This window comes from Haliotis cracherodii, unplaced genomic scaffold (assembly GCF_022045235.1).
Source record: "Haliotis cracherodii isolate W230 unplaced genomic scaffold, xgHalCrac1.p SCAF_10, whole genome shotgun sequence".
Taxonomy (NCBI): Eukaryota; Metazoa; Mollusca; class Gastropoda; order Lepetellida; family Haliotidae; genus Haliotis; species Haliotis cracherodii.
The window spans coordinates 34,651,231-34,669,255 of record NW_027266265.1 but is presented as its reverse complement, the minus strand read 5'-3'; the positions used below and the strand labels follow the sequence as shown (position 1 = coordinate 34,669,255).

General features: G+C 40.7%; 1 pseudogene; it reads left to right on the top strand.

The window, feature by feature from the left end:
• The first annotated feature begins 2,190 nt into the window (after positions 1 to 2,190).
• On the top strand, positions 2,191 to 6,610 carry LOC139453739 (uncharacterized; annotated as a pseudogene).
• The last annotated feature ends 11,415 nt before the right edge of the window (positions 6,611 to 18,025 follow it).

Sequence of the window (18,025 nt, the reverse complement as noted above, 5' to 3'; positions counted from 1 at the left end):
AGAAATTAGACATGTGCGTGGATGATTCTGGTCATGGTACAATGGATATATTCTTCCAAAATCTTAGATTTGATTTGTCACTGTGACGTTTAAATTTAATAAATGCTACAATATTTTTGTAATTGAAATGCTAAAGCATTGTCAAGTATTATTCAAAATAATATTGTAAGACCTAAGCCACACAAATGACCTACATCGTGTACATACTGTATGACGAGAGATCGTTTTAACCAAAAGGCGAACCTATGACATACAGTAATAGAATACAAATGGGATAACTCTAGCCTAAACATGACGTCTCCACTACATTTCGATGTTATAATTTCGGCACATATCTCCAACACTCCAAACTAGTGTAATATCCTTCACTTACCCGTGAAGATCCGGGATCGGATGATCAGGTTTGCTGACTTGGTTGATGCATGTGATCGTTTCCCTATTGCGTGTATCTACACACAAATACCAATCGCTGGATTGTCTGGTTCAGACTCAATTATTTACAGACCGACGTAATATACAAGTAGCTGGCATATTGCTGAGTGCGCCGTTAAACAACAAACTAATCAAACCTAGAAGTGGCAAGGCCGTAGCAAGTAGATCAGTTGAGTTACAAAGAGAGGGAGTAATTGGGCATATTTTGGACGATCAGGACTATGCATATTTGGTAATGCAAATCGGGGAATGAATACCCACAAACAAGAATAGCTTCGGGCAGAATATATATCTCGTTTAATGAAAACTGGAGTTCAGAGCGTAATCCTTGAAGTTAGGTCAAACCACCACTACATGTGGCATGACTGTCCTTTTGTATTCCGGTGGGGTGGTTAGTTGGACAACAAGATATAAAGAGTCTTGACCGCCTCACAAAATTACCATGTATGATAATAGAGCTCATAACACTCGTTCGCCTCTTAATCCTTATACTAATCAATTCTGGGGGTCGGCGTGTGATTAATGTAGAAGGTTATCAGGATTTTAGATTGTACATATTTATTTGTCGGATGATCAACACACATAATGAAAGCAAGGGACTTCCACGCCTAATGAAAATGTACCTCTGGATAGAATCTCGTTTATGATGTTAATTTTAATTTGTTGATGTCTACTGATGCACGGCACTGAGATGAGTCAACCAGTTGAAGTCCATGACCAAAGCTTCTCTGAATCAGCTCTTTGATGAGACGCTTTCTGGGAAACCACTTCATCGTGTTTATATGCAGTGTGTCGAACATAGTAGCAATGTGACTGACTTCGTGGCCTAGATGAAGTCGGCTCGTCTCAAACATGAGAGAGAGAGGGCTTTCTTTGGCTGCCCAGGACCTGTCACTTCCAACTCCATCTCCAAAATGTCAATGCCCCATGAAGAACCGCGTCAATTAGTCTTCCGCAACTCATGCTTGTCGCAAGATGCGATAAACGGGATCGGGTGGTATAAGTCAGATACATGTCATCGTTCCCCAACTGCGTAGAGCGATGCTCACTAGCTTTTTTTGTCCTGACTCTTTCATTTCATTTAACCTCATATGGATAGAATATTGCTCAGTGCGACGTAAAACAAAAAACAAACAAAATATGTTATTCTTTAGGATTGTGCAGTGAATGTAATTTGCATCCAAAGTATACAGCTGCAGACGTCAGATTTCCAATTGTTCTCGGTGACCTCGGTTTGATACCTCTTGATTTCTATTGGGCAAATGCCCAGGTTTCGGCTCTTCATAGGAGTACCATGTGCTGTCTGGGTTGCGTGTCGAAGGCGCTAGAGCCCTGAGCTAAGCCTGACCACCCTGATGTGTCAGGACCACCCACCCCCTCTGCTGCATTTTTAGTTTAATCTCCATATACTACTACTACTGCTACTACTACTACTACTACTACTACTACCCCAACGACCCCTCAGAAAACAACAATAGAGCACTGTGAATCTATACTATCCCAACGAGCCCACGGGAAAACACAAAAAGAGCACTATGATTTGTTTGTTGTTTAACGCCGCACTCAGCAATAGTCCAGCTATATGACGGCGGTCTGTAAATAATCGAGTCTGGACCAGACAATCCAGTGATTGACATCATGAGCATCGATCCACGCATTTGGGATACGATAACATGCATCAAACCATGTCAGCGAACCTGACCACCAGATCCCGTAAGTTGCCTTTAACGACAATCATAGTCGCCTTTAACAGCAAGGATGGGATGCTGTAGAGCTATTCTCACCCGACTCTTCACGGGTCAGAGCACTATGAACCTGCGGGGAAACATGCATTTTGGACAATTCATGATCAGTTACGAATAGGTATCACCACCATCGACATGGGCGGAAGTCCTCTGTGGCTTCCAGTCCTTTGTAATTAAGATAGCCAACCCCTCAATCTGGCACACTACCACTATCTGGCAACCGGAAATGGAAGCCGCCAACAAAATCAGATACGATCAATCAAGTGAAAAGTAGCACGCTGGGGCTCTATAAAATAATGTCATTCAGCCATACTATTGCCTTAAGGGTATGTAAAGTACATGTACCGAAAACTAAACTTGAAGTTTCATTCATAAAAAATGCCGCCGAGTTGCCATACGCACACATGTTAAGGAAAATACGAGCATTACCAATGCTTTTAGAAGCTGTATTACCAATCAAAACAGAGTCGACTTATGAATTTCAACGTTATGATAATAATATTGCTAAATTAGTGGGTAACAAAACTAAACACGATATCTGAGGTTGAAGGAAAAAAGCTGCTGAATTCGGAAGCGAGGACAGAGCTTGTAATTATCAGTAAATCTCTAGCTGTCACCAGTGTTTAGTATTATCACATAGGTAGCCTCCCCAACTACTCCCCAAGACCCCATACTCAGCCAAGACCTCTCGCTCCTTTCCTGCTCTCTCTCCAGTCAGACAACATATGTGGTAACATTGGAGACCTGTTGACATACTCAATCTCTGTATTTTCTTTCCTTGTTTCATTGTTACTCTGGTGATTAGAGGGGAGGATTTCTGAAAGTTTTGTATTGCTGGGTAAGAATAATAGGAACACGGATGAACGTATTACTTTATTGCTGATGACAGCAAACATCATCCGTCCAAATCAAAAGACAGTCATTGGAATGTACTTAAATGGTAAATGTATTGTTTTACTCTCTGACCGGGAGTGGAAAATCATTGACATTTGATCTTTCTCTCTATTTTAACAAGTCATGCTACTGTCATTGTTGTGTCACCCTTGATCGCATTATTGAAGAAACAAACGGAGAAATGTTTGTCATAGGGGCTCAAAAGCTGTGTAGCTGAATGATGCCACACAGGAAGAAACACTGACGAATGATGACAGTCTAGCTGGTATCTACTATAGAGAATATGATTGTCCATGTTATATGAGATGGAGAAATTAATATAATATGCACCAGTCCAGAATCGATTCGTGGACATCATCCGAACTTAGTTACTGGATTGGAAAAAGAAAAAAACATGTTTTCATTGATGAAGCAAGCTGTATTTCCAACTTGTAAGTATACAAGATGGCATCTCTCTCTTTCGAGGGGGCACGGGTGGCCCAGTCATCTAAGGCGCCGCGATTCGCTGTGCAGAGTTGCATCCATTGGCCATGCCAGAAACCAATCCTCGTGGGTTCGAATCCCGGTTCGCCCCGATGATGTTTCTTGGTTTGTCAGCACCATACCCGTGCTCGTGGGTTTCACCGAAGTGGTAAACGTCTGAGACCTGCTCCACTTCGGGCTTCCCTCCTACATTAAGCTGACTCACTCTCTTGCGAGGGAAATTACTTTTCGAAATTTGCGCTAGCCCTTTGGGATAGGTTTAGTTTGTTTGATTGTTGTTAAACGCCACACTCAGCCATATTCCAGCTATATGACAGGGGTCTGTAAATAATCAAGTCTGGACCAGACAATCCAGTGATTTTAATCATGAGCATCGATCCACACAATTGGGATATGATTACATGCATCAACCAAGTTAGCGAGCCTGACCACATGATCCCGTTAGTCGCCTTTTACGGCAAGCATAGTCGCCTGGATAGGGATGTGATGGGAGGAGTCTAAACGTAACTAAACGTATACGTGTATTTGATAAATCCATTGTCTTAACACTAGTAATAAAGACACAGACATCACACAGTAGCTGAAATAACACATGCACAGAGGAGTTTCTTTTCATAATTGAAATGTCAGCTCTTTTGTTTACACAAAAGTCAAATCATTTCGAACAAAATAAAAGGCAATACGTAAAATTGAAATCTGAACCAGGTGCAACTCTTAATAATACAAGTGTATAATTATGTGCATGATAATATGTGTAGATTGTCAGTCGGATAGTGCATTATCTCGCGATCGGAACACATACTTGTACCAGACGTTTATCTGTAATGCTTTGGACATTATACTAGATCCTCATCATGTTCCTAACTTATACACCTTTAAAACACTTTTACCGACACAAAGTCACACAACATGAGCACGTAAGAACTCTCATACCTAAAGCAGAGTAAGCGTCAACACGACACTAGGACACTTTCAAAAAGTATTTGACATTTGAATTAACTGTACAAGTCATATCAATACAACTCTGAAATTAAAATTTAGAGCTAGTTCATGTTTTCATTGAGTATAGACTGTAATACACTTGTCACATGTCTTTACAGTGGAATGTCCACTGCATGTACAAAAGCACGGGCAACAATAAGGGAGATTGTGCAATCTAAAATGTGTAGAAGTTATTGTAAGTCCAATTAATGCCTTATCAAATATTTGTTGTGTGCTACTAAACACAACCTAACTGAAGACTTTGCATGGTTTGTAGATGTACTTGTTGAAAAGGGCCAGAACACTCTAAGAATGATAATTTCTTTTCAGAACGCGTCAGACAGGTGATGTTAAGGAAGATCTGAATTATTCTCTTCGTGACAAGGCTTAATCAAAGTTTAAGCTGAGGGCCCCAATGGTGACCGAAGTAAACCATTTGACATGTTTCACTCTAAAAAAGACTTTGAAGTCAAAGACAGTATTTGTTCTACATTCACGGATCCGAAGGGTACAGAGCGTGTTGTTTTAGTATCAAGGCCCTTCAGCATGGGCCTAGATGTTCAAGGTGTAGATCATGTCATTCACTGAGGGCCGCTCGGGTAGCCTAGTTGTTAAAGCGTTCGCTCGTCACGCCGAAGACCCGGGTTGGATTCCTGACATGGGTGCAATGTGTGAAGCCCATTTCTGGTGTCCCCCGCCGTGATATTGCGGGAATATTGCTGAAAGTGGCGCAAAACCATACTCACTCACTAAGGACAAGTGCAAGAGGATTATATACAGGAAACTGAAAGACGTGATCCGCCGGGTGATGGGGACGTATCCAGTGATAGTGAGGTTGATGAGGATACCAGGAGAGAACCTATTGTCTTGACGTACGGTTCATATAAGGTACTGTTTATTGCTACCCTTTTTCAAACTGCTGATATCCAAGTTTGGATGTCTTCCACGCTAAGGGATAGTAATGGGTCTTTTTTTTATTTGAAAAGTGATCATGAACTCTGTGATCATGTCGTCAATATGAAACACATTTCCATAGTGTGAAGTTGTTCTGCCAGTAGTGGAATGTCCTCTGACACATAAGTTTTCTTGTGGTTCATGGAGCTTTGTCACTAGACACATTATTAGACGTCTTGTTTGTTTGTTTAATGTCGCACTCAGCCATATTCGGTGCTGTCGGGTAGCCTAGCGGTTATAACTTTCATTGCTTATTTTTATTTACAATTGACAAACTATAATAATATGAAGTGTTTGAAAGGCATTTAGGTGTGATAAACACTAACGTTCTTAGTCCATTATCCCCCCAAACCACAGATGATGGATTAAAAACATCAGTGTACCTCAAGCCTACACACACAGACCAGTACATCCACTACAACTCTACTGCCACCAGTAACTCTACTTTTCATCCACCACTTCTGCCACCATCCCAAGATCAAACAAACCATCATCACCACCCTCAACCGACGTACCAAATCCATTTGCCACCCTGATGTCCGCAACAGTGAATTGGACCCCTTCCAGACAACCTTCAAGTCCCTCAACAGTCCCCTGCCCACCTAGTCTCCAAAACCATCCGCAAGACCCTCAAGAACTCCTACCCCAGGCCCAAACCAGCTCCATCGCCAATCAGAATCACCATACCCTACCATCAGATTTTCCGCCTCATCAAGAACAAAGCCATCATAGATGTCACCATTTCCAGCGTCAAGTCCATCAAGACCCATCTACAAGCCAATGGCAGAGGCACAAGCAGTGTACGTTCGAACCGCCGAGAATGTATATACCAGATCCCCTGCAACTGTGGCCACCAGTACATTGAAGAAACCCTCAAACCCCTCAACACCAGACTCAAAGGACATCAGAACAAACTAAACCTGAAATCCGCTATTTCCGAACACATCCTCAAGAACAAAGACCACAACATCATGTGGGAAGCCACCAAAGTCCTGTCTGCCAACAACAACAACTGGCGACAAAGGAAACTACAAGAAGCCATTGACATCAGGAGACTCCAGCCAGCCATGAACCGTGACCAGGGAACCCATCTGCCTAGTGCTTGGGACTTATTGCATTGACCTTTGTCAGTGCCAATTATCTACCTGGCTTTCATTTGCCTATTGCTATATATATTCCTTCACCTATCAGTGCAAATTATCTCCGGCCTCCCGTTTCCCCATTGTTCATTGCCATTTACCTATCAGTGATAATTTAGTTCTGGGTTCCATTTGTCCATACCTATCAGCGCTAATTACTGTACATGGTTGGCTTCCATTGTCTGTATTACAGTTGCTAATCGCCTATCAGCGCCAATCATCTGTTGGCTTCCCTTGATTAGTTTCCATCTTGTGTTATCTTATTACTCTTGTTGTTCCTACGTGTACGTATATTAGGCCCACTGCCTCATATCATTCATTCATCTGACGAAGGAGTAAGCATATACCCCGAAACGTTGTGTTCCTCATAATAAAGAAGAATACATCCATAAATTATCTTCCTTGTGGAAATATGAATATCAAAAGTCATCATCACTTGTCAAGTTCACTAAAATGTCACATGCTGAAAGTTGTATTAGATGAACGCGGATTGCAGCCAAGTTTGACCTTCTTTGACCTAGAATACAGAAACAATTTGAGTGACTTCCTTCCCTCAGCTTGAAAGAAATGATTAAAAATCTTAGAGATATCAAATCTACATGGTGTTTAGCATTCACTACCAATTTCCTCATATAATAAACTGTTACCTTTGGTATCCCCGAGCAATACTCAGTATGCACATCAGGCTATTAAAAAAAATTCACAAACCCTAATGAGATCATGTCTACATGGTCACATCCAGTGATTATTAAGATCACAAATTCTATTCTTATGAAATATCCTCTTATAAATAATACTAAACGTTATAGAGACCGCACAACGTTTCCTATTACAAAGTGTGTGGGGACATGTACAACTTGAGTGCACTCATGTGCATATTCATAGCAAAATTACTGTCACGAAAGTGAAAATGATTACTCCTATTTCATGTTTGTCATGCGCCAGTTTAATAATATTTTGTAATCTACTTTCTCTGACGGTGTCGGTATCCTTGAGGTATGTAAAAGCAGATGAAGAGCCTGTAACTTCAGTTCCATGGGATTGTTAGAAATAAATAACAGTCTTAACAAATGATGTCACAAGTCGGCTTAAATATTGTCCACTCGAGGTCCTTCACCTAGGCATTTTGCACACAAGTTTTCTCCTGTACAATACTACATCAATGAAACTGCCACATATTGTGCAAACAAGACCTTAAGACTTTGGAGGAATATTGAGCGACTTTGGTATCTTTGGAGTTTTCGAGAGGTCAAGTGGTATCACATAGGAATCCATAGGAATCACATAGGAATGCTTTCCCTAAGCCGGTACCCCTGATCTTGGTCTCAAAATAGAATTTTAGACATTCGACACTTACTGCCCTCTAAACTGACCCCCAGCTGCCAGTGATGGGGGCCAAAAATCTTACCACTTTCAGTGGCATGTGAGTAATGGGCGACAGGAACCTTTACACGTGTTGTGAAATTCCAAGCAATAATAACGCTGCAGATTGTTTAGTCTCCGAACTTTTGTTGAGATAATGTTAGTCTAGTTCCCTCCCATCACCTGACAAATACTTTATCCAAACCTTACCCGGTGATGGAACAGACTTTTGCCAACTTCTTTAGAGCATGCGTTAGATGTTTCCACTACTTTGCGTGTTGTTTAGTCTCTAGGTGATTGTGGTGAACCCAGACTCATTTATAGTTACAAATTGACCAGTTGACCTTTGATATGCCCAGTTCATTCCTCAGAATTTCCTCAACTATTTTATGAGAGAAGCCTACTGTATTGGCTATGTCACATGTCGTGAGCCCATAATCATGTCCTTAGTGGTGGAGTAGAAGGTCATTCGGATCTTGGATCATCGTCGAGGCTCTCTCCTCTCCATTTCACCTCACCACACCTCACCTCGGTGGGAAGGGACGGCGCATCATAGGCCTTAAGTTGACACTATGTCCGCACGTATGGCCATCCTCGTTCGCTCTTTCAGTTGGAGATACATGATGACAATTTGATCCATTGAAGCCAATCTTGTCCATTATCATCAACAGAAAATACCCAGTCACTTTGATGCCGGCAGAAATATTCTGTCTGGTTTCGTATTTTGGTTTAATGCAGCATGTAAACATGGGGCGTATTGTTCTTAATACAACCAAAGTGTTAAGTGTGTACTAGTTCGTAGTTTGGCTCAGAACTTTTCAGTCACCTCCATATGCGCAGACGTGGTATATTAACTTTAAAAATTTGCCGTGTTAGATGTACAACTACAGAATCTGCATAATTTAAGAATTCAACAATGCAAATTGTTGTGGAAGTTATGATATATCTTCATGTTAATAAGAACTAAACCTTTTCCATTCCAATAACTGCACGTCATGACCAATTACAACACTAAATGTATGCTAGGTAAGGACAAAATGTGTCGACAAGGCTGATTGTAAAGGTTTTCATCACAATCATGTTTTTTCCATATATTCTCGTGTGATTTTCATAGGAATTGTACATAAAAACATCACAAACAGTATGATTTTAAAATCATCTTGGTCCACGACTTGCTCATACGTAGATTTTCAAGTTCTGACATGATGCGAGTTTTACCCATATTAGCAATATTTGTGTATACGACCACGTCAGCCATTGGAGCATGTCTGATAACTTTCATACAAATATTTCCATTGACATTTCCATCGGGCCACGAACAGCCCTACCACCTCCTCTCAAACGGTGTATTAAACTGAAGAGTAAAAGGTCAGGCACTGCACACACAACACTGTATATTAAACATTCTGTGTGTAAACCCATTGCTTATGGGGGACAGGAAAGGCCATGTTGTCAAGGCACCAAAATATGTCATTTGGAATCTTGGTCGGTTCTTAGTTTACCAGTACATTTCAAAATAGGTGGTTTTTTTTAGCAACTTGAGCATAATTCGTCAGGACATCAGCCAGACCACACATTTGACCTTGTGTTGTTTTCTTTCCTCACTGTCCTGTAATACCCACGTAATTATCTTTTGATAACCTGGTACGGACACCTGTTTCGGCTCAGGAAGAAATGTGTGTAAGCTAGATTACATTAAGAAAGACCAAGACCTTTCTTTCTCACAGAATGGGTGCCAGGATGCTCACTGTGTAAGAGGAATATTATCAGCTTTGGAAATTTGTGAAACTTAGACATCACAATTATGTTTGAAACCAGGCTACCACCAGGCTATTGCCATCTGTATGCATCAAGCTATCTGTATTCTGGGAAAACATTAAAGAAAAAAAGAGAATAATACAGGTGTATATACAGAACAACAAAAGTTAGGGACCATGAATATTTTTGGGGATATGTTTATGAAAATGTGTGTTCAGTCTTCACAACAAAATGTGTCACCCCCGCCAAAAAGAATTTTTTATTCAGCTAGAATAAATACCCGGGACCTACTTGCCCCCCATAAGAAACGTCATCTTTCTCCATCTGTCTTATCACTCACAATGCCGCTTATGTTAGTATATTCGATGGCTTTTTACAGCATCGTATCATATAAGTAGGACTCAAAACGAAACTATCGTGGCGTCCTTATATAATCTACATTTATTCCTTTTGTGTGCTGGAATGGTCGAAGTAAAGAGTACGGATATGTAGTCAACGTGTATGCACATTAATGCAAAATACTTGTTTCGTGATGTCTTCGTGCACATATCACAAAGAATAGATCTATATTTTTGACATTAGGTACCCCGGTATTTTCGTCCAGGAATGAGAAGTAATTCGGCAGTGTTTACGTCATTTCTAATGTCGAGGAAATGAAAGACGTGAACGTCATCGTTTTTTTCTGATCAGCATATCTGACTTATTTTATCTCGAAAACGAACTTAAACCGCCAGATCCGAATGTAAATAATATAAGCCGCGACATTATAATGTTGTTGACATTTTATACATCCTGTCGCTACAGGGCGCCATTGTCATCTGCACTTAAAAGGGCATACATCCAACGCATATCTGTATTCTGTGTGGTTTGTCTTAAGTTTGTTAAAAGACATGATAAGGAACTGAACCCGATTCATTTGAGAAAACTGACATCTGATCGCCTCAAGACCATGACGCGATCTTCTATGGAGGGGTTACCAGATCTTCTCACAGGGACGCATTGTATCGGAGTAGAAGATCTGGGTCCTGTTTCAAAAAGCAACCTTAGATTGTTTCGATTGGTTCAAATTCATACGCGTATAAACGTTAATTTCGGGGCTACGAAACTGGTCTGTCACGGAAGGGGTAATTGGTGCAAACTTCATATGAAAAATTATTTAATTAAAGTGTTTGTTGAAAACATTATCAAACGCGAGAAATTGTTCCATGTCCGTTTCTCAAACACTCGTAATTTTATGTATGAAGACTTTCTGCATACCATGTTTAATGCTTAGTGGTGAGGCTAGAATGAACACAATACAAAATATTTGAGTTCCACAGTTCCAAACAATGGCCCCGAACATCGTAGCTTGATCAACAGATGGACTGATATTCTGGCTTGGCAGAATGGGTAATGCTATTGAAAGTAATGAGAACCGGCAGTGTACAAATCCTCAGGGGCAGGGGGTCATTACATGTAGTATTGTTGTGTGTAACTATTACATCAAATTGATGAACTCCAGAGATTTGCAACACAAGTATTCATCCAGCACCGAGCGTAATGATGACACTCATGAATACTGCAAATCAACTCCCACGTGTCTACTCCAAGCTTGTGATCATGGTGGTGATCCTCTGTGAACGCGAAACTTGACACTTAATTCTTCTGAAACACGATTATCTAGTTCAAACGACACATAACCAGACTTAGTGTTTTCTTGTGTCCGTTGACACCGGGTTGAACTAAATTTGGTAGTATTTTCACATTAGATAGTATGCAATGGAGCAGGACCCACTTTGTGGTGTCGTGGACAGAGCTTCTGCACAGAGAACGGATGGTAGGTGGTTTGCTCCCCGCCCGCCCGCATCACACCAAAAGACGTTAAGATAGGGTACGTGTTGTTACCCTGCCTGGCGCTCGGCATTAAGTAGATACAAGAAGGACCGGTGGGCTCGGAGTCAGTATATTGCGCATGAGAGGGTATAAATTTTTAAATGTGGCATGATATCTCAGTGGTCTAGAACTATAAACCCGGCATAAGTCCGACTGACACATGCAGCCACACAAACAGACGTGCATGCACGCCGCTATGCAAGTGCAATAATATTGAACGCGATATTTAACCCTTTTTCCTTCCATCCGGGCTGGTGGCCATGGTTCACTGTGTTTTACCAAGACTATAATCCCTAGAATATGTTTTTCATCAGTGCATTCAGTAGAGCTACTTTCGTGGAAGACTTTTTTTTGGGTCATTGTGTGCACTTTGCCTGAGATGGATTATATAGGTTTCAAGAATCTATAAATATTAATAAATATATTCCAAGGACAGTATTGCACATTATGTAAAGGGAAACTTAATACCACTCATCATTCACGACCACATGGGGTTATTTTTGAAAACACATTCTATTATGTAAGCTCGTCAACCAAAGACTCTTTGGAGTGTTTTATAATTATATATAAATAACTGCACGCTAAGGGGCTATGAAGAAATCATTTATTCGGACCAGCGAGAGACTTGAGAAACAACTGAAAATATTAATAGGAAGTAGCAGGGCCACTCAATGTCATATGACGTCACAAAAATGAAGAACAAACAATTTCTTTTCACAAGTCTATGCTCGATGGGGGACAGGTCGGAAGATTAAGCAGGCCAGGGTAGAACATTAACCCTATTCTGCACAAGACTTTGCTGTGTCAATGAGGTCGTCTTGCTGGAAAATCACGCCAGGGCCATGTTGGTAAGGAAAGGCAGCTCCACAATCTGGATTATCACATCTCTGTAACGGTGGGAGATTTCCGGTAAGAACCACCAACTGTGATCTTTTCTTTGCTTTTCTCCCTCCCCATACCGAACCAGCTCCCCCACCGACCTTCCTCCTTGACAGTTATTGGCATGACGTTGACCATAACGTCAGCTCACTCGAATACGTCCATGAGATTGGTGGAGGCGAAACCGAGATTTGTTTGTAAACATCACCTCCACTTATCCACTGATAAGCAGCCCAGCATACACGTGGCCTGTACCACTTTCAACGCTGTCAACGCTGATCAGGAGTCAAAATCAGTCGTCCTGCAATAACGTCGCAAACGGCGTCGAACTGTCGATATATTGCCCTTGGATCGTATTGGTATTAATCGTTGGAACCGTTGTCGTAGGTTGATGGTTTGAATCCACCTGCCCTGTCTAATGGTGTTTGTTTCTTTGTTTGTTGTTGAACGCCGCGCACAGCAATATTCCAGCTATATGACGGCTGTCTAAATAATCAAGTCTGGACCAGACAATCCAGTGATTGACATCATGAGCATTTTGGATACGATGACATGCATCAACCTGACCACCCGATCCCGTTAGTCGCCTCTTACGACAATAATAGGCGCCTTATACGGCACGAATGGGTTGCTGAAGACCTATTCTACCCCGTATCTACAAGGGTCCTGTTTGATGATGGTGACAGGTGGTCTTCAACTACGGGGTCTGTCCCTTACATGGTTTTGTTGTTGCCAACGTTGCCAGAGGTTCCTGATTGCGTTCATATGAACGTTGAACGTATGAACTGTTGAGACGCTCCCGAATCCATCAGTGATGGTTACGGTTATTTTCGGACAAGCGTGGTATCCTTATGCTTAATTGTGTTGGATAAATCGACCGTTTTCCCGATGGTTAATGGTTTCCCATAAAGTGTAAAAGCTTACATGCCAGGCATGATTTATTTATCCAACAATCTTTCCAATTATTCATGATTTTTATCCCTACCTTATATCATTGCAGTTGGTGTGTTTTAGCGGTATGTTTCAAACATTACCTTTGATGTTTCCAACCAAAAACACATTTTCATTAAAATTATTTAAAAACTTGGACTCTGTTGTTGCTGAGTATATAATGTTTTGTATGGAATGTTGACAATAGTGTATGTTAACTAAATTAACCTAATTGGTTCTATTGCCTTATTTTCAACAGTTAAAAACAAATAATAACGACTGGTCAGTATGGACGAGATGCTAAAGACGAAACGAATTTATATGGGTAGATTTTATCATTGCGATCTGCAAGGTTGTCCGCAAAGATATTTATTTCTCCATATTTGTAATTCAGGTTCCAAGACAAACCAGAACAAGGAACCAGAAATACATTATTCGGATCGTGCTAATTTTCACGTGGTACATATAGGAGTAAAGATACCAATAGCGAAACCCCATCTACTCAAGGGGCGATGAGGAAGCTTAGCGGCGTAAGGGGTTCGATTCCCGATTTTTGACGTTCCTCGTTGTGATATTGCTGGAATGAAAATTGCACAGTGCGGGGAAAACCAAACTCTTCCCCTCTATCAAATCGATGTATCAGGAACGAAAATGATACGGAATCGCCAGGGTTAAATCCTAACAGAGATTGTAGTCTGAGCGGAGATTCCGACTTTCGAGGTATTTCTATGGTCAGTAGTATTGTCTATGCCTTTCGTGGGGACTTCCAAAGCGCCGCTTGCCAGAAAATGGCCACTAGTTTGATTACCCACATTCAGGCTGAGTATGTATCGGGGTTTGTCACCACTTGATCTCGTTTGTTACAGTACCTGACACCTGAACAGTTACCGGTGTTCACCTATGATCTGTATGACGTTCATAACAAAAACAGTTAAATCACCACATTCAAGTTACCTATACACCAACATGCTGCTACCAGTAGAGCGGGTCATCCTCCTCCTCCGTCCCTTTCTCCTCCTCCTCCTCCTCCCCCTCATCCATGACGTGTGTCTCAGATGTCTGAGGCGCCGCAGTTTCTGAAACCTTTACTTGTTTGTGCGAATGCCAGATTTGTTTAATATGTTTCCTGGTTTCAGTGGTAAACGTCTGATTATAATAGCTGCATCACTTCGGAATTTCCTCCCGACATACCGTGATAAATGAAATGTTGTTCAAAGAGTCCTTAAACCAAAGTCACTCACACAAATAGTTATCTTTGAAAACCAATCACTGCGGAATGTAATGACAGTGTATACATTTCAAACGATTACACGACTGATGCGAAATGTTCTGATTTCCTACAAATAAGTTGTTATTTCTGGAAAGGCAACCTACTTTTCGTGATTAATATCGTTTAATGTGGCTGCTTCGGTCTGCCCGCAGAATAGGTTTGAGTTCAGTGCAATTCTACCCTATTTTAGTTCGGTCACTCGTCATTATCCGAGCTGTAAATGAAACCACGCCTACACAAATATGCGTGAAAAACATTGCCACGCGTTCTGCACGTTCTGTTCCAAATTCAGTTTAGCGCACTTAAATCTGCTGGTAACATAGCTCCAAATGGTTTTTCTCCTATATAACAAATAGATACACAGTCAGGCCTGTTAAAACAACGTTGCAATCAACATGATCATATTTAATGAATCTTTATGCCCGGTCGCGTCATACCAAAAGACGTTAAAAGATAGCACTTGTTGTTGCCATGCCTCGCGCTTGACATTAAGGGGCTTCAACATCAAGGCTCGGAGTCAGTATACTGTGTCTTAAAGGGGTATTCACACACACACACACACACACACACACACACACACACACACACACACACACACACACACACACACACACAAGCACGTCGCAGTATAAGCGCAATAATCTTGAACGCGACGTTAAACCCCATTTCACCTCACCTCAATATGTTTACTAAACCGTACTCTACCTAACCATTTTATATTATTTGTTTATTTATTTACTTCACTTGTTTAACAATATTATTGAAAAAAGACTTTACAGGAAAAGAAAATTTAAAGCAAACGTGGCCTCTCTAGAGATGAAACCTGATAGAGAACTGCATCCTTTCGGAATTGTATGAGAACTGATATGTCTTATGTTATCGGTTAACCAGCTGAGGATCAGGAAAGCGACCAGGCAACCAATCAATATTTGCGAAAAGAAGTATAACAGCTGCAGGATATATACAGCGATATCGCCACCGAAAATCATTATTACTTGAGTATATATAAATAATAAATGTGCATGTATCAATATAATGATGTTCACAAGTGCTACATATATATTTTAAGCTGTTAAAAGGAACGCATTTGTGTATAACGAGATACGCTACGATGCTGTATCATAAGTGTTTATGAAATATAAAATCACCTACAATATTTCTGTGTCACCATTAAGTAAGTTAACTACTCTCTTCAATCGTTTCATGCTTCGTGTATCGTGATCATCGCTGTTTGTTGCAATTATCGAAGGCTGAACGCGTATACAGAATCTTACAGACTCTGGCGGTTGGGAGGCGTGCGTAGGAACCGTATAACGGAAGACAGAGATAATGTGTTGCATGGCCAGGCAATTATAACGAAGATACCATGGCGTGACACTATTAAAGTCACTGCACAGTTGGACATACATCAATCCAATTACAACAAGGTGGTATCGGTTAAAAAGCAACAGTGCTTATTTGATTGGCATCAGTCTTTTGAAATCACTAATACCTTAGATGGACACGGACCTCGGAGTGTTTTTTCAGAATATTGACGTAAACGACGACCATAACAAAACGATCATGCACATTTTTGTAAATTTGAAGGTTAGCCGACTGAGAGAGCTGATTCACAGTGACGTCTTTGATATGACATTGGAAGTTGGAAGAACATGAATACACAACACTTTTTATGGATAGCAACTTCTTTTATTCTTTGTCTTCGTGACAAGACATAAAAGATCTTGCAATGCACATAAACACTTGTTATGGATAGAAAATTCTTTCATTCATTATCTATGTGACAAGACATAAAAGATGTTGCAATGCATAAAAACACTTGTTATAGATAGCAAATTCTTTTATGCATTATCTTTGGGACAAGAAATAAAAGGATTTGCTACCCAGAAAAGGGTCAAGCTTTCATGATACACAATCGTTCCTCCCGTGGAACCCGATTGCTGCCATGCCTACCTGTTTCAATAAAAGATGGGGAGCACGGGTGGTCCAGTCGTCACAATCCATGTGTAAAAACGAGGTAAGTGGTCAAAGTGATTGACAGATGTCAACTTACAAAACAACATTTAACTTGACATCTGTATAATCAGAAGACGGACACTCTTGGAGGTGACTGCAGCGTCCAATTAGCCTTATTTTCTATTGAAGAAATGGGGGCACGGGCGGCCCAGTCGTCTAAGGCGCCTCAGTTCACTGTGCAAATTTGCGTCCCTTGTGCACGCCAGAAATCAATGATTTTTGGGTTCGAATCCCGGCTCGCCCCGATAATGTTTCTGGGTTTGTCAGCATCATAACCGAGCTCGTGAGTTTCACCGAAGTGTTGGACGTCTGGGACCAGCATCACTTGGGGTTTTAAAAACCACGTTAAACTGACACGCCGTGATGTAGTGGAATACTGTTCAAAGCGGCGTTGTACCAACTTACTCATTCACGCAACAAACAGTGAGTGCGACACCCAAGTGCAAAATCGGACGCACGTGAAGCGCTTGAAAAATCGTTATTACAGAAGACGAATGTATTTGATAGTTATGAAATTGAACATTGGAACAAGCTACAAATTGAAACATTGATACATACATTAATTGCAGCAAAATAGCTGCATTAATGTAGGTATCACAGGTAACAGTTGTGGTATGTTGCTTTTATTTCGAATTTTGATAATGTAAGTTAAGTAAAGCAGCGTTGTTGCCTGAGAGGTGGGCCATAAAAGCATTAATAAGTGTAAGTAATATTTTGTTGTAGCAAATAATAATTTAAAAGAACGTGTACGAACTAAAATAGTCCTTTTGTTGAAATATGTCATGAAAGTTTATAACATTTTATAGATACTGTTTTAACGCTATTTCCAAACCTTTTGAAACTGACTTATGTAAAACGAAACTGCTATGAATAGAGACCCAATCTTTACATATCGCATCAATATACATACAGTCAACACCCTAATTTCTTAATTGTATAAGACTAAGTGTGGATGACAAAATGGCAAATCAAATGAAACTAAAATGCCCGACTGAGGGATTAAATGATCTGAATTATATTATGACTAACACATTTTATGATTTTTATGAATAATGACATTTACTCTCAAGCCAATAAAGCTCTAAAGTTATAAATAACTCGAGTTGACATTTCCATCTTGAACCACGCGATATCATGGAGTTTTCCGAAAGGCCTGTCACATTAACGATTCAAGTAAAGATGCACTGTGTAGTTCCCTGTGGTGCGAGGTCGCCCAGTTTCTGATATAAAACATACACCTTTAGTCCCGAAGAGTTTCATCGCAATTGTAATAAGCCGGATCGATCGAGATGTAAAATCAGTGTGTATTC